Here is a 24,275-nt window from a genome sequence, read left to right on the forward strand (position 1 = left end):
CCCGGATCAATTTAAATGGGGTCCAGGAACCTTTTTCCGGATCAATTTAAATACGGTCCTGGAACCTTTTTACCCGGATCAATTTAAATACGGTCCTGGAACCTTTTTACCCGGATCAATTGAAATACGGTCCTGGAACCTTTTTACCCGGATCAATTTAAATGGGATCCAGGAACCTTTTTCCGGATCAATTTAAATACGGTCCTGGAACCTTTTTACCCGGATCAATTGAAATACGGTCCTGGAACCTTTTTACCCGGATCAATTTAAATACGGTCCTGGAACCTTTTTACCCGGATCAATTTAAATGGGGTCCAGGAACTTTTTTACCCGGATCAATTTAAATACGGTCCTGAAACCTTTTTACCCGGATCAATTTAAATGGGGTCCAGGAACCTTTTTCCGGATCAATTTAAATACGGTCCTGGAACCTTTTTACCCGGATCAATTTAAATGGAGTCCAGGAACCTTTTTCCGGATCAATTTAAATACGGTCCTGGAACCTTTTTACCCGGATCAATTTAAATACGGTCCTGGAACCTTTCTTCAATCAAACAATACGCAACTTGGACCGAATTTAAATTGTGCTAGAAAAAAGATTCCGGTCCTGCAACGGAACCCAATAGAACCCATTAGAATTTATGGGTCCCTGGACCTTTGGCAATCCTGCTTGAAAGTAGTTCTAGAAGGTCATGTAATCTAAATGATAGAAAAAGGTCAGTTCGTTGGTGAAAATATCTGCAAGATCAGAGAGATACCCTTCTCAAAGGGTTGTGAAGACATGTTCCAAGACGTGCAAGCATCTTCAAGAGGAGTCTCGCAAGCGATTGTTTGTGGAGGAGGTTTGCTCGAGGATGTAGCTGAAACGTCTCGACAGCATCGGCGAACCAAGAGTCACACACCCTCTAAATTAAATAATTTCCAAGCCTCGAGGACTCTACAGTCGGACAAACGGCGCGCCTCAATCTGGGATGAATAATAGATCATCTGGAAGTTAAGTCAAGTCAGGTTTTGACGAGGGAGAATTTTGTTTGCCCAAAGTTCAACTTTCTCCTCTGTCTCTCTCTGCGTGAAGGCTCGGGTTTCGTTTTTGGAACTCCAGAGAGTCTTCCACTTGCGTCTCTCTCTTTCTCTCTCCCTCCCCCCTCTCTCTTTCCTCTTTTCCTCCATTCCTTGTTCGTCTCTTCGGAAGTTTCCTTCCAGCGCTTCCCGGAAGTCGACTAAATGAAATATGTTCTCCCCGGAGCAAGAGCACGGTTGCCACGTTTGGGGAACAGGAGAACCTGTGTGCGTCTGGCAGGGTTTCCAACTGCGGTGCTTGAAAAAGCTCCACTTTTACTAGAGATAATTCAACCTGGCCCGAAACTAGGCAGGCCAATGGGGGTTTAGTTCTACATACACCGTAACCACCACGTCCCGGGTTCGAATCGCGACCTAAGCATGGGTTTTCTTTGTGAGTGTCCGTTCATCAATTTAATTATATCATCACTCATCCTCATCGTCGCAATTAGCCAAAAATGGAAGAAAAGTAGTGTTTTTCACGTTATTTTTGAAACTTCTTGTAAATTTTTAACATATTTTACAGAAATATACTTATTTTAAAACTATTTTACAAATACCTTAGTAAAGATGATGAAGTAAGGTTTGTTTGATTGATTTGGTTATTTTACATCGCTTTTCTGCCATTTTGGGCAATCGCGATAATGGCGATCCATGGTGATAAAATGCAATTTATGACAAGACAATCGCAAACGCACATGAGCAGGACAACCAAAGTATTATCCTGCAAATTGTCCATGACTATTTTCATTAATTTTCTGTTACATCCTGTGTGTTTTTAAGCGATGGATTTTTATGTATGCTGGTGTATAAATTGTCAACAGCTTGTATTCAGTTTTCTATTAATTCTTGAAGCGCTTATTGGGTCAAATAAAGTGAACGAACATGGTGATTTGCACGGTAATACTCACGGATCCCACTGTACTACGTGGAACAGAGGTTGAAGCTTGAGTGCTTTCTGAAAAGGCCACTCCTTACGCTGCATGAGCGTGGTGATTGGTGAGATGATGGAATGGAAAGCGATTATTTCGTATCAATTCTATACAATTTCATACATTTTGTTTATGACCACAAAGGTAATTACTCTCGATTCTTGTCTATCAGAATCACAGCCAGGAAGCAGTCGCTAGAAACTCTAAGTATTGCTGAGTAAAGATATTACATCAATCTTTGTGGGCAACAGGTTAACAAACAACTTTGAGGAAGTAAAGATGCGCATCGACTTGGTGTTTACAACAGCAATCCTTGGAGGATAAATAGTGTGTATTCTGATAGAGGGGGGTCAGGGAGACCTGAACAGCGAGCAGGGGATTATAGACACGACTGGAGAGAGAGTGGTCTTGCTGGGGACATCGGTCTGAAGACCTGATGCAGGTCTGACACCAAAGGTAGTGGAGCAGTCACACTCTGCCTACACTACGACATCGGAAAGAACGAGTCTATGTTCTTCTTCCATACGATGTGGGTGGGTGCATATAATAAAATGCAAATTTCACACATAAACACAATTTTCATTTTCTACTGTTAAATAATATATGGAAAATGTTTGTTCTTTTTACAAGCCCCCTTTCAAAACAATTCTAGCTATAGACCTGAATTCAGCCTTATAAAAAGCAAAGTTCTCGGGTTAGCAGTCAAGTAGGTGTTTATTTCCAACGTTCATCGCCGGAGAAACGATAATGTGAGCAATGTATGCATTCGAAACGCTTGAAATCAACGCCAAGTTAACCTGGCTGGTAATCAGAGAACACCTGTTTAAATCACGTCGCCAGTTTTTTTTGGCACGCCGTGTCATTGCTCTGCCGACTGAGCTACCGAACCAGCCCGTGAATTGCAGGAGACATACATTTCTGAAACGTATGCAACCAGGATATCCTGCACAAGAAGCAGAATGCTCGGGAAGCACAGATCTGAGGAGTTTTTCCATTTCTTTATCCATAGGGGCTCGTGAAGTACATGAGATATGCTCACCAAGCATCGCTTAGCGGACTGATCATTTACCTAACGGCTCTAGTGTCTATTGATCAGGAAACGTTGGCAAGCGCACATTTTGCACAATAATGGTACGGCAACGGTTCCAAATGTTTAATGCTTTTTTCAAAGTTTCCTAGGAGCAAGACGAATTATTGCAGAATTGTAGAAATGATTGTTGCAGTAAATTTGAAACTTGGTGAAAGCAATTACCACTGTTTGGCGTTCGAAAAAGTGCAATTTCTCGGCGAAAGAAAAGAACGTACTTTCCATTGACAAGTCATTTTTCGTTCATAGAAAAAAGAAGAAGGATCTCTGAATAGTGAAAATGATTACACTGTTGACCCTTGTTTCCATGTTAATAAAACATTAAAATGCTGACCAAGGCAAAATTTATTGTATATAAAAATATACACTAAACACGTAACGTTTCCATCCTCTAACAGGGTCTTCTTCAGACGAAGATTCACAATAAATAAAATAAAATAAATCCGATGAAATCGGAATTAAACAATCGAAACTTGGGCCAATGCTCTCATTAGGACACACTTTATAACATGTTACGTTAGTTTCTCACGCCGTGAACAACAAATACTTTTCCCATACCGACGCCATTATACAGAGCATTCCCTGACATTCGCTACGAGACTCGGCGGCAAGCGGCCCGGCGTCAGCGCTTGTCTTCCCCGGTGAACAGGTTCCGCGACAGTCGCACGCTACACGCTGTTTTTTTCGCTCACCCTGCCTTCGCTCTCTTTCCTCTTCTGTTGACGTTGCAGACTGACGCCAGTATAATCCTCCCTCGGAAGTTGTGTTGTGTCGTGTCCGTGTGTTGAAGATTGTGGCTTAATATGGCACCACAAAAGTTTACATTACAACAAAGGATTTATCTTGTCGAGTGTTACTTCGGAAAGAGGAATTGTGGAGAAGTGCGACGACGTTTTGCAACGAAATTTCCTGGTGTTCCCGTTCCACATAGGACCACTATATTAAACCTCGTAAAAAAGTTTAGAGTAACAGACTCAGTTCTGAATAAAAGTGGAAAGAAAAATGGGAAAATCTAAAAAATAAAGTATACAAAGACAATCCGCACACCATCCGTGAGTTAAAAGAGAGTATTGTACGAGAAATCGGGAGAATTACAGTAGACGAACTTGCACGTGTAAATGCCAATTTCCTTCGGATATGCCAGGAATGTGTTGCAGCAGAGGTACATCATTTTCAACACTTTCTGTAGTCAAGGTTAGTACACAATATGAAAACTGTAATTTTAATAGCCGATTCTAGCGACTGTTCACCGGGAAAGACAAGCGCTAACGCCGGGCCGCTTGCCGCCGAGTCTCATAGCGAATGTCCGAATGTCAGGGAATGCTCTCTACTTGTTTCCTCTGCGGGTAATTGATAAGGAAGGAACGCTATAGCCTGTGACATAATTCTTATCCGAGCGAGGCGAAAGCTTGCTTGCGGAGCAAGTGAGCAACGCTGACTGATCGAAGATAATGTAATCGCCAAAGCTGAGACTTGAGATACTCTACGGCGGCCTCGCGATTACTGGGACTTGATTCTGGAAATGTTCTTCCTTGTTGCAATTAATTCGTAATAGAAAGAAGCGAGAAATTTCCTGACGTGTAATAGTAGCATATACTCATTAGTACGGCTAGGATTTTTGTGACCTAAAAGTCAACAAAATATACAAAATAAAAAATGCTCTCATGACCTAAAATTTAATGAAAATATGCACTGTAATTTGAACAATTGAACTGTTTCAAGCATTAATATTCATTTGCTGTGATATTTTCACATACTATTTTTAGTTCACTTCAAGAACCCTGAGTTGCAATGTACAATGAATACTTTCTGTTAATTTTCAAATAAAAATTATTGCCTATTGTCAGCCAAGAAAGCCTTGTACTGAGAAAAGCTTGTTTCTACTTCGGCTTAGGCCTCCCCGATGGCGCAGTGGTAGCGTCGTCGCCTTGTAATCAAGGGGTCCCGGTTTCGAACCCGGTGGAGGCACATTGTGGTTCGGATCCCACTCTAAACTGTAGGTCCGGTCCCGATTAGCCTTACTGTGCAATCCAATCTACTTCGGCTGACACAAGAGGAGCACATTTAAAGTAAACAATGTAATTTGGCTCAAGTTCTGTTGTATCGAGAGAATTTATATTGTATTGCAACAGAGGAGGAAGGTAGTTCTCATAATTTTGCAGAAAATAAACAGTGTTCGACGCTTCGAAAAAATTCAACAATAAGCAAATATTTTCTCAGGGTTATTTTTGGCCATCACTTACTTTTCAGTCATCTGATGATTCTTGTATAATTTTTATTAATCAGTTAATAAAGGATTATGAGTTGTGGCTTCAATAACAATAGGTATAAGTCTGTGATTTGCTCCACAGATTTATGAGCGCTGCGCAGATATGAGTCCAATTCCATTCCATTACAAAAGGAGACTGGTTTTCACCATTTTTCAGGAAATAAACTGACGTATAATTATCAAAACTTCAATAAGTAGAGCGAACATGAGAGTAAGAACAAATCCACTTCGAAAATATCTGCATATTTCTTGAAAGAACGCAAATATGCTGAATATGACCGAAAATCTATCAAAATATGTTCCATCACGTAGAAATGGTCAAATATGTCTAAATATGCCCATAAATGCACTTTAATTACTGTCTTCATAATATGAATTTATATATATTTAGGGAACACATAACCCTTAGCAAAAAAATATCCTAAGTCATGAAAATCCTAGTCCTAATCATGAGCAAGATCCGGAATTTTATGTAAATACATTTTTCCCCTTTGTATATAGCCAAGCAAAAACTACAAATCGGCGAATTACGATGTTAGGAACCATATGTGAATTTCATGTTATATATTTACATATTTTGAGGAATATTACATATTTTCCATTTACATTACATATTTGTTACATAAAATGCGGTATTTAGGCCATATTTCTGGTTTCTCATTGAGTAAGAATCTATAATTCTGGAACAAATATTCAAACATTGATTTCTCAAAAAATAAAAATTCTCCTCGCATATTTAGTGGTCACTGTATATCACATTAACATGGCATGTACTGAAACAGAAGCACTTTTTTTTCGTTTAGAAATAACGTGTTGTTGCATTAAATGTAGATTTCATTTTTTTCCTGACACCATTTTGTTCATTGAATGAGAACATTCTTCAACATTGTAGAAATTTGAATGCATCTCTCACGTTGAAAAATATAGATATGATACTGTACACACAACTGTTGTTATTCACTTTATCAGTAAATCAGATTACGAACTTTCCAATGTAATATAGCACATTACAATTTTATTAGGATCAAGATAACTTCTTAAAATATAATACCAATGAGTAATTAATTTAGTATAATTACTTTTTTATTGCAAGGAACCTAAAAAATAGAAAACAAATTATAAATAATGCACATATTAAATATTTTAATATACGTATGCTACCTCCATTTGATGCAAGGAGCATAAATCTTAATCTTAAACCTCAGCTAGCTTATCTACAGGGTAGGGTTCTTTGTAGACAATGAAACTAGACAGGATGCCTTCCAATGGAGACGTTTAAACGAATATATTATTGAAACACAGGATACATGGAGTAAGAATATTTACATGATAAGCTACTTTCTTCTATAATTCTCGTTTACAGTCTGTTCTCATCTCAATATGCTTTTTATTATTTCTTTTCTTGATTTGTATATTCTTCTATCTGGACTTCCTTCTTAATGGACGTTCTGGATCTGGACTTCCTTCTTGTCGTCTTTGTGAACTTTCTTGATTTCAATTTATTTAAGTTTTGACGATTTAATGAATTCCTTTATTCTTTTCCAGCTTTTAGCTTTGGGAATAATACTATTATCCTCCCTTGCGGCTGCGATTGGAACGCGCCAACACTAACTGGGTACAACAAAGTGTATACTTCGTGCAAACGACTGACACGCGCATCCAAGTAGGTGCTACGGTTAAAACGCGCCACCAAAAAGTGCTGTGGGGCGTCGATTGGAACGCACAGCTACTGAAGTAAACAAAATTTCCGCTATGGGAATGATAGATCAATCAGACAGATGCAATACCGGTTCAGACACAAACTTGTATCAGTGCTTTGACTTCTTTAGTTTGCTGATCAATTTACATATGATCACTGGTTTAATTTATCGCGTATGTACATTAATTTATTTCTTTTATATTTATTCTTTATCTTCTTATAGTATATTCTATTGTTTTTCATCTTTCCAATTTGCTTTGTTCTTATTTATAAGGTTATTCACATATATTATGCTCATTCTTAGTCTTTCACCCCTGGTGCTGCCATCTCTATTCCTCTTTGGCAAACTATTTACGTTACTTGGTCCTATTGGGTACGTAACACGTACACATTTTCCATATTTCAGTATATTTACATATTTTTTACATATTTCAGCGATTTCTTCTCCATATTTATGCACATATTTCGCATGTTTTGCCTACAAAAAATCCTGGTCTTACTCATGAGTGTCACCATCAGCTGGGCATATTAGCCGACCTCTTGCTCACACAAATAGCAAAGGATCCCCTACACACACACAAACATACACGCACTTACGCACGCAGGCATAGAGGGATGAAAGCAGACAGAGAAAGTAAAGAGGTAGAGAAGACAGAAAAAATGGAGAGTTAAAGAAACACAGAAAAAAGATATAGAAATCCAGAGAGAGAGAGAAAGAGAAAAAGAAGGGAAGAAGCAAACAGAGAGGCAGGGAAAGAAAGAGAAGGGAGGAAATAAAACAAGCTGAAGAAAGAGATGGAGAAGTAGAGTAGTAAGAGAAATAGAGAATAAGGAGAGATAGAGAAATAGAAGAGGAAAGAAAGAAGAATAGAAAGAAAGGAAGCGAAACATGGTCGTCGAAATGAAGCCCACACAAACGAAACTCTGGCTACATCACTGCTGGCACAGAGCTCATTCACGAAGAGGTAGACGCACGTACGAACACACACGTTTATTCCCATGCTTCACAATTGGAATCTAAATTCTTAATATGCTCACAAGTTATTTGCAACGAGAAGAGATGAACTAATTGTTTAATCAAATACATATATCTCAAATAAGCCATAACACTATATTGATTGAAAAGGTTTTGAAAGTTATTATTAATATCACAAAGTAAGTATCCTAGAAATAAAAGCCCATATCTAACGAGGTTTCTATAGATTTTAAGTCAACTTTATGATCAGATAGGCTAATCAGGACTGTACCCTACAGTTTAGTGGAATTAGGGTTCGATACTAGGTATAATATCTGTGAAATCGTGAGGATGGGGATGGCCAGGCTAAGACACAAAACAGGAACAAGTACGCACTTGATCACCGAGGTGACACTTGTACATTGTTTTACCGTTCTTTTTAAGTGGCAGATTACTAAATTTTCCCAAAGCCTTTCCAAGATTGTCCATTCATTCCTGTTTCAGAAGTAAATCCCCAACGATGGTGAAAGAGAATGAAGGTTGGCAACACTCGCTCAAACAGAACTTCACTCTCATCTCACCCTTTACTCCCGGCCGCATTCACTCCCTTTGCCAAAGAAGCCGATAACCGCTAACCACATTCCCGCCTACCTAGCTTTGACGTCAAGTACCTCCAGAGCCAATTAGAGGGCAAGAAACATTGATTGACGTAACATAGTAATTACTGGAAGGGTGGCGCTCTGCTCCGCCCCCACCCCTTTTAAGAGAGAGAGAGAGAGACTTACGTGCCCCCTTGTGCTCGGTACATGAGTTTCCTTCAAAGTCCGCCAGAGGGGACTACAAACAAGGACGCAATTAACATGGCAGGAACAGAAACCCGTTGGAAATTCTTACTTTGCACGCAAGTATAGAGAATAAAAAAGGTGGCTGGAGAGAATAACTTGTGTGTGTATAGGAAAGTATTTTGTTAGGTGACGCGCCGGGAGAGAGAGGGGGGGCATGGAATTTCGGAAAACGCCCTGAAACTTCTGAAAGTCCCCGTCACTCACCCGTTGTTTCCTCCAAAGTTACTTTCTTTGAACCCCCCACCCCCGTCCGCCCCTGCGATAAGTGGGAACACTTCGGCAAGGCCGAGGCAGCCCCGTGTAATGAGGACCTTGGTGGGGCGAAGCGCTTGTCAAGCCCCCAGCTTTTGCGACGAAACGAAAAGGAGCGAAATTGAAAACAAAAAAGAATCAGCCACTTGCCAGTTCAGTTTGAACGTTTCAAAACCTCCCCCTTCCCGAAGAAACCCGCGGTGACGATATTAACTCGCAGAGAATGGAAACTTTGGTCTCCTTACGTTTCAGTCGCTGCTCCTCGCTTGTCGTTCGAAAACCGCTAAGCCCTGTCTTTCCAGCGAAGAAATCTGACAGTCTGGAAGTAAAATGAAGCCAGACGAGCAACCCGGCAGCTTTGTTTCCAAGTGGAGCAGCCACTGCGAAAGGATTCCTAAACCGCAAAGCTTATTGTCTGGGTATTAGGAACCGAAAGATCTCTGCTTCCAGTTCCAAACTGTTCCAGGAAAAGAGCTTAGTGGCAATTATCGGCTGGAAGCTGCAATTCTCCAGCAAGTTCCAGTCTGGTTGTGCTGAGGAAGGATTTTTGTTTGGGTTATTTTGCCGCACTACGTTCAACAAGATTGAACTATTTCTTTCCAGCTAGTAGCAGCTTGTAAAAAGTACTCGCTTCTTTTTGATTCGTGAGTGCGTTAACATTGAGCCTACTTGCATCTACCTGAACCATGCCAGCATACATCTTGGGTATAGGGCATTGGTACACTCACCTCATTTTGTACTCCGGCAGTTTGTTTCTTTATACAGCATATTTGCAGAAGATACAATTCAAAATACAAGTGTATCAATATACGCTGTATAAAACACATCTTTTTACTAACTTCGTTGACCCTGTACACTGTAAAAATATATCCACCCGAGTTGTCACCAACAGTGGTGCCCGACCCTGTGGCCGAGTGGTTAGCACATCGCGCTGCGACGCCAAGGGTCCCGGGTTCGAATCCCGGTCGGGCTTGGTTGTTTGTGAATGTCCATTCATCAATTTCATCATTTCATCACTCATCCCCATCTTCGCAAATAAGCCAAGAGGCACAAAACGCGAAGTAAAATAAACTAAATCAAATCAAATCAAATCAAACCAACAGTGGTGTAACACCACATCTATACCGCGTTTGTTAGAACCTGTCCCGTTTCCCGGGTTAGCGATCGCTCAACAGTTTCGGTGCCAATGAGAAACGAGGAAAAAATCGTCTGATGGGCAGCGAGGAGCGAATGGAAGCCAGAAGATAGGCGCTTACGTAGACACTGTTGAGACGTTGCGTATTTTAATTGGCTGCCTGGCTTTGACTTTTCCCAGCACGGAGAAAAGCCAGCGACCAGCTAGCGCGGGAACCGGGACAGGTTGTAACAAACGCGGTATAATCAACCGTTAAAGGCGTTCATACTTGGTGTGGTTTTACAGTAAATTGTATAACAAGACACCACATACGGGGTTAAACAATGCCAGTTCTGCATAAATACCAAAAGGTGTGTTCTGCTGACACGTTGCATATTTATTAGAGCGTAAGTTTCCAGTGAATAGAAGGTATAGTAAAATCTACGATTCTCTACCGTTAAAATTTGACAGTGTGCCTCTCAATTTACAAAAACGGCACCCGACCGTTTTTTTTTAAAAATTTAAATATTTTACCATGCAATAAGGTGGTTAATCATTATAGATTGCAGTTGAGTGCAGCATGAATATGTTTTTTTAAAAATTGAATAATTAAAATTACATTAATAAGTTAACTCTGTAATGGGCGTTAATACTTTAAAAACGCTCCTGGTTGTTGTGTGGTAGCGGAAATTGACGATATCAGAGCGTCATGTATCCAGTTAACTTTTTACAGTGTAAGTGGCGAACTCTAGGCATGGCAAAATTGAACTTTCAGGGCTGTTCCTGGCTAAATCCAATAGAAAGAACAGAAAATTAACCAATCCTATGATTGGTTAATGACTCAGATTGAATTTGGACACACGGGTGTTTTCAGGACGCTTTCCTGCAGTAATTGGCGTTTTCAGACATATTTTGAAACTGTTAACAGATTGTTACTGGAAATTTTCAGGAGTATTTTTTTAGGGGCAAAAATATTTGTGATCGTTATGTTTTGTTTTTTTTTAAGAAAAAGGTGACAGACTTTCCAGAAATAGAATTTTTATTAGTAATTCACCAGCTTTGATAGATAAATTCTATCATGATCTGTAGTTAGCCGAAGCGTTACCGTTCCCACGTTTGATACCACACCGATTCACCATCGTGAGGACAAATGGACAACTACTTGAAAGGAATAATAGCGGATTCCGGTCTAGGAAGAGAAAACAGTGGCAATGGGACTCGGTGCACTGACCACGCGTCACCCAAGGAAAAACTACTCTCCTTGACTCTCAAAGGGCCCTTGCACAGCGGGTCTAGCTTAGTTCAGTCGCTCCGTTGCAACTATCAAATTCAGCATATAAGTAATGAGAACAAAATTAAACTATATATTGTGACAAAACTGAGTAGAGGTCAACGAAGCCAGGGATTTATCCAGAAATTCCCTTAAGAGCCAAAAAGACTAAAATTTGGTTATTTGTGAAGAATTTTATGGACGTGTTGAGGAAATTTTTGTGGGATGCTAAAGGGGTGTTGGGGATGTGCGGATAATCATCAACGAAAGAAAACATGGCGTTTGTTTCAAATGAGAACTGAACGCGAGATCTCTTGCACAAGAGGCAAAAGTCATTGTTGGACATTTCTCTAACCGCTTTCTGTAGCTATACTCTGAGATAAGTCAACCTTGTAGCGCCGTTTCACAAGTCAAGACATTTTTCTTGCGCGCAGAAAATAGTTCCGCTTGGACGGGTTTCATTCTGACACATGTGTCCACCTGAAATTACAGTTGCTCTTTTACTAATACAGTACATGAACAAAATTATATAGATATTAACAGGTACGAAGCTGATCGGTTGAAAGCGAACTAGAAGCTTAGATTCGCCAACCAGACAGCGCGGAGGAACAGAGAAGCTCAAGATCGAATCTAGTCTCCGTGGCGGGAAATTGAACACGGTTGTCCAGAGTGTTCCCATATCTTGCGATCTGTGTTTAATTGGGCGGACTATTTTCTCAATGTATGGCTCTGTGCAGCGAAAGACATGGGAGTGGTGCTCCGTTCAGCCGCGGATTGATACGTAAAACTCTGCTGCAAGTTTAAGGTATCTCGGAGGTTTAGACTGAAATATCTGCTTTTAAATCTTTCTCTCTTTCCTCATTAACTTGATGCTGGACCGTAGAAACAACATTGTCACATATTTCTTATTAACATAAGCAATACCTTCACCTAATTCGCCTTTTTGCTTACCCCAGTCTCGACGCCGCAATTGCGAAGTTACAGAGAAGGAGAAAATACAACAATGCAGGAATATGAACCGGAAAGCAAATATAATTTTCCTTCCAGACATTTTGCAACTGCCGCCTCTCTCTCTCTCTCTCTCTCGGAAGATATTCATTCAGTCCGACTGTCACGAATTCGTTATTTCGTTATTCCGTCCCAATTAGCCGCGTCAAATTTCATTATCCTCAGCTGCGAAAACCCCTTTCCCTCTCCTGCCGCTGTTATGTACCGCTGAGATTGTGTTGTCGTGTTTCATTTTCGTTTTTTTTCTTTCCTGGAAGAGAAGTTCCCCGAGTTACGGATGCAGGACTCATTGTGCGGGGAATTATAACTTTCGTTCCAGTCCTCTTTCGCGGCGATGAATATTTAGGTTAGCCACGGAGGACCTAAAGGGGTAAATAGGGAACGAGAAGGATGAAGGAGGAGTTATGAAGGGAAATGAAAAATGTGTGGCCCCGAAGCGTGTTGTTCAACGTGAAGGGAGGTTTTGGAATTGTCTTAAGCTACAATGGGTGTAGTCACAATTTTTTGTAGGATGAGTGAGGCAATTGATAAAACTTCAGTAGTAAAAACAATAATAATATTACTTAATTATTATTATCATGGTTATGTTTCCTATTAAACAATAATAACTATTCCAAACTAATAAAAATAAACTAATTTATTCCGAATTATTATTATTATTAATTTGAGTATTATTATATTCTTATGGAGACTCTTCTACTCGCCTTGTAATCAAGGGGTCCCGGTTTCAGGTGGAGGCACATTGCACAGTGGTTCGGATCCCTTTTAAAACTGTAGGTCCAGTCCCGATTAGCCTTACTGTGCATAAAGTGGACTTAAAAACACCAAATCAATCAATCAATCTACTGGTTCCACCAGTTGATTTAATATCTAGCACAACAGGTTCTCATTATTATTATTATTATTATTATTATTATTATTATTATTATCATCATCATCATAGGGATCTGTGCTAAAGGAATGTACGGTAAACAACAAGTTCTAGCTTGTATTGTTTGTAATACTAGGTTTCATGCGAAACCATGTTTGAAGCTTAGCAAGATTGAAGTGGAATGTTACATGATTAATGAAGTTTCAACATATAAATGCATGAAATGTAGTCAACTCCGCAATGATGATAAGCCAGTGACCCCAACGCCATCTGAGAATAGAATTAAAGCAGTAAGTAACTCTGATTTAATGTTTTCTGAAGAACATTATAATGGTGATAATAGTGATGATGAACTAAATGATGGTAATGACATAGCTCGGAGGGCTAGAAATGAAAAGTGTGCAGGGGATTGTCGTGTTATGGATTCTGTGACGTCACTGATATTAACAGTGCAAGAGTTAAATTATCAGGTGCAATGTTTGAGGGCTGGGATAGTTGGAATTAGGGATCAAAATATAGAATTATGTAAGAAGCTTGAAACAGCTAGTGTGTTACAATCGAATTCGAATTGAGTGCAAAGTAAACAAAACACAAATGAGCCTCTTGAAGAAGCCAAGGCCAAAAAGACAGCCAACCTTCCCAACAAGGAAATAAGCAAGGTATCTATACTCTGTCCCAGCTAACTGTAGAGCAGGCAAACGAAATCAAGTCTCTGCGCAAGTAGTCACGGGAGACGGCTCCACCAATAAACACGTGAGAGGAACGGAATTGCGTGGAGGGGGAAAGCGACTGCCTTCCCAGCAGCCTGTACTCCTTCGCTCTGGCCACTCAATTTCCCTCGCTTCTATGACGTCATGCGCGGTCTTGCTCCACAGTTAGTTGGGACAGAGTATAGGTCAGAGCAGCAAGTAGTTCTGCTTAACACATAACAGTTACAATAGAGGACTTTGATAGGCTATATTATTTGATCCGAAAGTGTGGCCTGAAGGTATATTAATTTCGCAATTCTACGTAAATTTAAAAAATGATAATGTAATTGAGTGCAATACAATATTGCTAATAACGTAGCAAACAGTGATAATAATGTATCTGAATGACTAACTCAACAAAAAGAGAATCTCTTTAAGTGATTTAAAACTGAATTGTTTAGTGAAAAGAATGTTATATCTATAGTTTTCAGCCTTGTACAAACACAAACACGACGCGCAATGATCCACAGCTGTGCGTGCCATATTGTATGTTCCGCAAAGGAAGAAAGGACCCAAAAGAATTACTCGTAATGTAAAAAATCGAAGTTATTTTCGTGTAAAAAAAGCATAATGGCACCTTCAACTATGTTCCGCAATACACAATTGGTAAGTACGAACCATTTAAAACTGAAAATATTCGATAGAAATGTGTCTCCGATATAACAGACAATTACCCGCATCTGTAATTCTATTTCAACGAAACATTGTAAATAAAGGCACCAGTGAACACTAAATGCAAAAATTGTTTAACTTCAGTTGCCGTAAATGCAGATTTAACTTGTTTTCACTTCCATTTTTGCTCCACTACCCCACATCTGTTCATGACACAGTTTTCCCGAGGTGTTACTTACACATCACACCTCTCACAACGCCAGCTGTTAACAACTTTACCAGTCTTTCCAACACCTGCAGATTCGTTTTACGAAATTAATCTCTTACCAGATCACAGACTAAAAATCACAATGTGATGAGTGCAATGAAACGAAAACTATACAAAATATAATGACCATAAGTCCACTTTATGCACAGCAAGACTAATCGGGACTGGACCTACAGTCTAAAGTGGGATCCGAACCACTTGTGCCTCCACCAGATATCGAACCCGGGACCCGTTTGATTACAAGGCGATGACGCTACCACTGCGCCATCGGGGAGGCCTCAGCCCCCTGAAATTTGTTACAAAATAAAGACAACATTCTCTTCCCGACGAACTCACTTTTAATAGGACACTTTCTTGTCGATGATTTCAGTAAATGTTCAGTAGAATTTACAACACATTTTGTGCATAAGAACAATACCACTTTAACACAAAAATGATAGATTCGTGTACGACGAAAGCGATAAGGGGAAATATGAGGACACAATAATATTATTTACAGATTATGCCACAAGCACCAATGATAATGTTTAAGTTCTATTCTCACCTATCTATTTCTTATGTCCCATTTGTTCCATACATTTGTGTGCAAGGACAAAGCAACATGGCGAAATATAGACACGAAAACATTGACAGACAACGTTGCAAGCTGTATTATCTTTACAAATGATAGTAAGAGAACAAGTAGCAGTGTCAACAGTTTCTCTTGCGTTATTTCACTTACATTTTCTAAGGTTTGATATTTCATTACAAAAATGTTGAAAATTTGGATCAAGGTGCGAGGGAACAACGTTCATGACGAGTATGACAGACAACTTTCGGAATAGCTGGAACAGGAATGTATTGAACATTCCCAGCATGCCATGCCACCTTCATAGTTTAATGTGGATTAAAAATGCGAAAACTGGCATTGCCCTTGCACATTTATCAATTCAGTAGAGGACAAATTCGAAGGCGTACATCATTTTATGATAGAAAGCATTCCGCTTCTCGCATTCAACAAGTTCTTCTTACTATAAGAATCAGTACAGTCTACGTTCGATTAAGACCTGTGCTAACGAAACTAAAGACATGTTCGGACAAGATTGCGAACGGATTACGTCTCCATAATTGTCTTCTAACTTTGATATAAATCACCCCCACACACACAAACACACCAGACAAGTATTTAAAGAAAACATATACTGTGTGGAACACGTACAGTGGGATCCATGAGTATTAATGTGCAAATTGTCCATGGTTATTTTCATTATTTTTTTTCTTACATCCTGTGTGTTTTTAAGCGACGACTTTTTATAAATGTTTGTGCAGAAGTTGTCAACAGCTTGTTTTGGGTTTTCTTTAATTTCTGAAGCTCTTATTGGGTCAAATAAAGTGCACGATCATTGTGATGGACAATTTGCACGGTAATACTCATGGATCCCGCTGTACATACACGCTTAATATCAACAGTGCAGTCTGCAGTTAATAACAAAAAAATGAAGATGTACTCACAGCATATAGCAGCCGTCGGGAACTTCCATGTCCAGTTGAACACGACTGGTGTGTTTTTCGTCGATATTCTCTCTTCTATTTATTCATCGAATTAGAATATGGTTCAGGGAATTAATACATTGTAAAATTACAATGTTTATGGTTAGCAGTGTCAAATTAAACGTTTTCAAGTGATATAGGACATCACGCAGCCCACCGTACCGAACCAAGTTAAACGCAAACTAGGGCAAAGGAATTGTGGGTAATCGAGTCGGTGGGAAAACCCACAAGTAGGCTACACAGGCCGGTGTTGAGTAGCAATAATCTCAAAAAAAGGTTATAGTATAGGGACATTTTAAATTATGTGAAAATTGTTATTAAGCAAATAAACCTTTTCAGGAATTTTGTGTACATATTATGTGAGCAGTATTTGCGATCCAAACGTACTTTTAGCACCAGAGAGAAGTAATTTTTATCTTCGTTAGAGGGGACGATAACTTTTTAACAGCAAAGCCATGATATACGATACGATTCGATTCTCTCGATAAACCTGCACAACCGAAACAGGTTTTAGAACTACACTAAGCAATTTGAAAGCAGATTCTAGTCATAAAAACAGCACTAATATATTATGTTACATGAAGTAATGTGTAGGCTATGTCGTTCTTTCATCACAGCATTGGCGAAACATGAAAACTTGCATACGAACCCGTTGTCTACAGTGTAGTGCAGAGCCGCTCCTTGAGGAGGGAAGGGGGGGGGAAGGATGGCAACTCGGACACTCGCCTGAGGTCCAGCGTCAGATAAAATAATTATGTACGGTTAATTACGAGTTTATATTGGTGCTTCCAATTAAGCAACTAATCCGATTTTCCTCACTTCGTTGTTTATCCATAATCATGTAATAAAAAGAGTATTACATGAAAGACATGTTCAAATATTCAATAAAAATAGTTACTATGCACTATGCGTTTAATTATAAGCTGACCTTCATGGCGGAGTGGTTAGCACAGTATACTACGACGCTAGGGGGGTGTCAGGTTCGAATCATGGCCTGATCATGGGTGTTCTTTGTGGGTGTCCATCAATTTCATCATCATCGTCACGATTAGCTAAAAGTGGCAGAAAAGCGACTCTAAATAACAAAAATCTTTTAATTATAAAATGAAATCATGAAATGAAAATATTATTTTATATGAAACAAAGTACATTCGTTATTGGATATGATTAAAAATGGCCACTTTGATAGGTAAAATAATATATTGACATTAAAAATTGCACCCAGTTTTGTAATTTAATATGGTGAAAGTCGCACCAAAAATTAATTGTTGGGAAACTTTAATTAGCCTCCCATAAATCTTGGTTTTTAACCTGATTCACATTCTGCTTATTGCTCTTAGGTAGTAATACAAAATAATATAAAGTACTTGTTTATTAACTGGAATAATGGTTATATTCTAATTCGATTTTTCACACCTCTGAAGAACTTTGGTGTAAGTAAGTGCATTATGTGCAGTTTATGTTACTGGAGTCAACATATATGTGCCAATTGACACGTTTTGGGTTCTGTGTGCACTGTGCTGAGCCGTTGCGGAGTTGTTAGCACAACGCGCTACGACGCCAGGTGTCCCGGTTTCGAATCCCGGCCTGGGCATGGATGTTTGTGAGTGTATATTCATCAATTTCATCACATCATCACTCATCCCCATATTCGTAAATTAGCCAAAAGTGGCACAAAAAGCGAAGTAAAATAAAGCAAATCAATGCAGCATTGTGCCAAGGTATAAACTTTTTTTTGCATATATTTTATAAAAATATATACATGTTGAATTTTAGAAAAGGACCCCCCCAAATTTTGATTGCGCGGTCCGTGCCATTATCCCCACCTCCCCTGCGGGCACCCCTGCTTTAGTACCGGAAGCATAGGTGTCTTTTCATCAACAAGTGTTGCTCATTTTGATGAAAAACTGTTGTTTTATTGTAAAACTATGGTAAAAAAAAAGGGTACGGAAAAAGAGATAAGGTTCTGAAGATATAGTGCGCTCTCACAAAAGAGAAGATAACTGAAAATTTCTGAAAATTGAATTCCTCAAGCCCCAACCAAGCAACAACGAAACATTGGGTAATTTCTTACCTCGATTCGCCAACTTCGTTTCTTCTCAGCATGCGCATTGTAGCAGCTTCCGTTAAAAATAAAAATAAAAAAAATCCCCAACCGCGGAAGGATTTCGCCGTCGGCCAGAAATAAGAAAAGGCGTGTTTCGCAGAACTCCGTGAAACTTCTGGCTTCTCCCCCCAACGTGATCGACGTCTCGGCTTCAAAGACAGGTGGCTTAATTGATTCTTCTCGTTCAGGAACAATTAATCAGGAGAATCCCAAGAAATCCCGCTCGCATGCTTCGCTTCACTCGCGTCTCCTAACAACTGTAATTTCTTAGGCTTATTTGCTGACAGATTGGCACTGCCTGGCAGCCGCCAAATCTTCTTTGAAATCCAGGCGACGAGGAACTCTGTAATGAGATCTTCCAGTGCGGGGATTACCTGAGCCTCTTTCCGTCTCACGTGAATTTTGTATTCTGATTCTCCCCCTTGTTCCTTTTCGTAATTTTACTCTCGTCCGCGAGGCACATCGCAGCCGTCTGACACGAAGACAATGTGGCAAAGCGGAATGGTTAATAAGTAATTATTGTGGAATAAGAAATCGGTTGTTCTTTTTCTGGTTACTTTGAAGCAGAGCGCTCTTCTTTGCATGAAATTTGCATCGCTGCGTCTTGTCTAACACTGATTTGGGATGTGTGTCTCTGATTCATGCTAACCAACATCAGATTTGTTCGTACAATGCAGGGAAGCTTTTATTTATTCTTCAAGACGCCTACTTCAGAATATTACACTGGTTTGGAAATAGTATTAACTAACAAGAACGTATTTAGTGGGGATGTAGGGAGTCCGGACCCCCCCCCCCCCCAAGACTTACCAAGTACTAAAATAAAATAATGAAAATATACTTTTCAACATAACTGTACTCGATTGTACTATTATCGATGATTATTTATTTTCTATGAACTCAGAAGGCAAGGGTTATTATTATATTTATTATTATTATTACATTTGAAACATACTGCTTTGAAGGACAGTATAAAAGAAGATTTATGCACACTACTGCTAATGCTAATATGCATCAAATAACTTTATTTTTCGTCAATTTGATCTAACATCCTTCTTTTGATTATTTTGATATATATTCAATTCTTTATCTATTTGACATTAATTTACATGTTTTTATACAAATTTTGGCGGTCTTAAGTACACGTAAGCTAGGTAGCCTAATAAATAGTATTTTACCATCTTTTTATGTATTCGTGTAATAATAAAAATGCAATGTTAATACATTGTAACGAGTGCACTCCCGGTCCCCGAAATGACGTGTCAATCATACCCCGGCACGGGGCCAAACGTCGTTATGTATACGGGAAACCGGTCGTGACTCTCGGTCCAGGTTTTCAAGTTCGGTACTGAGACGGTCGTTTATTGTCATACTATTGCGAGGCGGAGATAAATACCTTGAAATGTTACACTGTTTTGTTTACCTTTGATATGTAGATTCGAACAATCATAAAATACTAATAGCATAATATCCGGTACCTGAAAAACGTCAAATAACAACACTGACGAACGGTAAAAAAGTGAATATATATTGTAACAACAAAAAAAAAACATTGCAATCAACAACTGTTTACAAAGCCTCCTCAAACGCTCACAGCATTTACTCTTCTCTCTTTCACACCTATGAGGTATTTTTACATGTGACGTATAGATACAAATCACGGATCTCATTAACATATCATTCCTTTTAATTTTTAAAGCTTTACGTGAATTTAGGGCATTTGTCTGCCAGCTCCTGTGCTCTTTTAAATTAACTTAAGTGCCAGCCCTCGGAAAGCGGTTAACTAAGACAATTGGGTCGGCGTGGTTAAATCTTTCGTTCGAATGAACGTATGCATCCAGTCGTAAGCACGATATTATACAAGTTTCTCGGACGGGGGTAATACATATAAGCCTCTCTCGTCCAATGAGAACAACTACACAATTACATAGTGATGCAAAAACTTAATTGGCTCCAGCTGCCGGAATACACAAATCAATCGTCGGCGCGAGCAAAAATTACATTAATAACCACTATGCAACAAATAATAATACTTCATGCGCACGACCTTGCAATATAAAAATTACGCTCTCCACAATTAAAAAGGACTCATCAGTCAACTATTGACAAATTAAATGGCGCGACGGGGCGGTCGGTTACACAAAAAATTGGAGCACACTTTGACAATTTACACTAAATATTAAAGAAATGAAATGGAGCTTCTAACGCTGAATGCAGACAATTAAATTAGAACATCTGAACAGTTTACAACAATACCAAAAATTATCAGACACGGAAATTAGGTTCGGGGTTTCCTGAGTAACTTTGCAAATAAGTGAGACTTCGACGTTAACAGTACGGTGTTCATACTAACAATGCACGTTTACATGGACATAGACCCTCTGAAGTATACTCTACCGGACTCTGCTACATTGCGTGGTCATTCATCTCTCCTGGACGCGGGACTTGCACACGGTTCCTTTGTGGCGAAATTGTTCTCCGAGGTCGATCGCGACGAAGAATAATTGCGACGATAGGGTGTACTTGCACCTCCTCAGTACTTCGGGCGTTCCTCTTGTCACTAGCGTCGGGAATACGTGGTCACGCGCCGGTCCGGAATCTCTCTACCGTCGGGCATCAATTGGACGTCGATCTGCAATCATCTCTCTCTGGTAACGTCGATCTGGAGTCGTCCTTCTCTCTCTCTCTCTCTGGTAACGGGCTTCAGTTGGAACGTCGATCTGGAAACGTCCTTCGGGCTTTGGGCAGTGTTTGGTTTTGGCGTCGTCTGACTGGCTTCGGCGTCGTTGCAGGCGTCAGGGGAGTCGACGGACTCCCTTCTCTATCTTCTTTAGCCCTCCATTATTATGTAGTCCACGCTTGGCAAAAACAAATCACCGCGTAATCTTCACCAAAATAAGGCGCACACTGGTAACTCTCTATCTGCAATTCGCTCACGGTACGTAAGGAAACAAAGTTCACGGACACAAAACAATAATCACACGAGAGTGTAGCGCGGAGCTGCTCTCTCTATGAAATCCGGGTCAAAACTGTCTCTGGAATCGTAGTACTCTTGTTTATATATCACTTTTGAATTTGTCCGTTGGGAGGCACGGTAAGGTGGCTTGGCTTCTGTTTCTGAGGGGGTGGAAATGACCTTTCTCCATTGTCTTGAAACGCGGTCACCGAGGCGTCTTCGATCCTTGCAGGCTTGGGCTCCAGCTGATTTTTCTGGTCATCCGTGAAGAATGGGTTTGCTCCCCGCTGTGATTTGAAGCCCGGTCTCGACGAAAATAACCTTTCCATTTCTCCGTGTTAGTGCAAATATGTCATGTTCTAAGCCGAAAAGACAGTTCTGCTGTCACTCAAGAAAAACCCGTCCCCAACTCCCGACGTCTGGCTCGGATACAAATTTATCCACAAAATAAAATACCTCACACTTTTATATTTGAACATAAAATGAATCAATAAACAAAAAATAATTTATATCGAACTGCGTTTTACATGTCACTAGATACCGTGACAACATTTACATATCTTAATTAATATTTTATATAATTATAACTTATTTTTAATTTAAATATTATTATTGACACATTTGGTTCGGACCCCCCGCGAAATATATTTCTAGATACGTACCTGTTAACTAACTAACTCTCTAACCTTCTTAAACCCAAAGGTGTATGGCTGCAGCTGTCCCTATTCTGCGTAAGATCAATCCAATCTTTTCCATCCTTACCGATTTCCTTTAGGTGCAGCTCTCTCCGACAGGTCTCTTACCATCAGGTTTCCCAACAAGAATCCTGTAAACTCTTCTTTCCTCTCCCATTTCTGCCACATGGCCTACCCACCTAAATCTTCTTGATTTAATAGTACTAATGTCTACAAAAATTAGTCGTACTAAATTATATTGCTCAAGAAACATGTTCGGGGATCACTTACATAAGAACATAGTTCAGCCGACCTCCGTGGCGGAGTGGTTAGCACAGCATTCATCAATTTCATTGTTATCACTCATCCTCATAGTCGCGATTAGCCAAAAGTGGCAGAAAAGCGACGCTAAATAACAAAAATTACATTACGTAAGAACAGATTTCGTGTCCAATAATTTCGAGAATTGGTACAACTCTCAATCAGGAAAGGTATTGAGACGAGACGAGACTTGGCAGATCCTTATCTCGTCTCGTATGTGCGTGTAATGTATGTATGTGTGTGTGTGTTTGTGTATGTACACAAACACAGAGAGCTATATATACATACATATGCATCAGTGGCGTACGATCCGTCTATGGTGTGAACTAGGGATGGCCAGATTCGGATCCTGGCGGATCCGAAATCCGGATCCGGTTGGTTCCGGATCCTAGTGATCCGGATCCTAAAATTTTTCGGATCCGGATCCGGTACTTTCAGATCCGGATCCAGAACTTTCGGATCCGGATCCAGAACTTTTGGATCCGAATCCGGAATTTTCTGATCCGGATCCGTTTTGCCATCCCACATGCGCTTCTTTGGAGAGTAAGAATGTGCTTATAACATATTGTTACCTGCTAATATACATATATATATAATATACATACACTTATATATATATATATATATATATATATATATATATATATATATATATATAGTGTGTGTGCGCGCGTGCGCGATTTGTAATTGATTAATACACTTACAAGGGAGGTCTAAGTCTCCCCCTCCGATTTACATGAAACTTGGCAGGTGTATAGAGCCCCCCTCAAATGTCAAGATGAGGAGAAATTGAAACGGGGATCTGAGTCCGAAACCACGTAAATATGGCATAGGAAGAAACAGGGGGCATAGGTCCTCTCTATACACCTGTCAAAAATCATGGGAATCGGAGGGGTACACAGGGGTCAAATGATCCCCACGTCAATTTGTCCTCATCTTGACATTTGAGGTGGGTTTTGCCCCCTAAAATAGAATTTTAGCTGAAACAAAAAAAAAACACGCATTTCTTCCTTTGGGCGCCTCTATGCACCTACGAAGTTTCATGAAAATCGGAGGGGGACACAGGGGTCAGATCCTTACTTCAATTTGTCCTCATCTTGACATTTGAGGGGATTTTGCCCCGTAAAACAGTTTTTAGCTGAAACAAAAAAACACGTATTTCTTCCTTTAGGCCCCTCTATACACCTGCCACGTTTCATGTAAATCGGAGGGGAACACAGGGGTCAGATCCTCACTTCAATTTGTCCTCATCTTGACATTTGAGGGGGAGGGGTTGCTCCCTAAAACAGTTTTTTAGCCGAAACAAAAAAAAACACGTATTTCTTCATTTGGGCCCGTTTATACACACACCTGCCAAGTATCATGGAAATCGGAGGGGAACACAGGGGTCAGATCCTCACTTCAATTTGTCCTCATCTTGACATTTGAGGCGGTTTTGTCCCCTAAAACCGTTTTTTAGCTGAAACAAAAAAACACGGAATTCTTCCTTTAGGCCCCACTACACGCCTGCCAAGTTTCATGGAAATCGGAGGGGGACACTTAGATAATCTCCCTTGTTAGTCTTACACTTTGTAATTATATAACACTGCATATATTATAATGTTTTATTATAATTTGTAAAACTGGAACTGTAGAACAATTGTATAATTTTTGTATAATTTCTATCTTGTTATATGTGTTAAAGGTTTCATCCTGGAATG

Source organism: Lepisma saccharinum, chromosome 28 (genome assembly GCF_977018435.1).
Source record: "Lepisma saccharinum chromosome 28, izLepSacc3.1, whole genome shotgun sequence".
NCBI lineage: Eukaryota > Metazoa > Arthropoda > Insecta > Zygentoma > Lepismatidae > Lepisma > Lepisma saccharinum.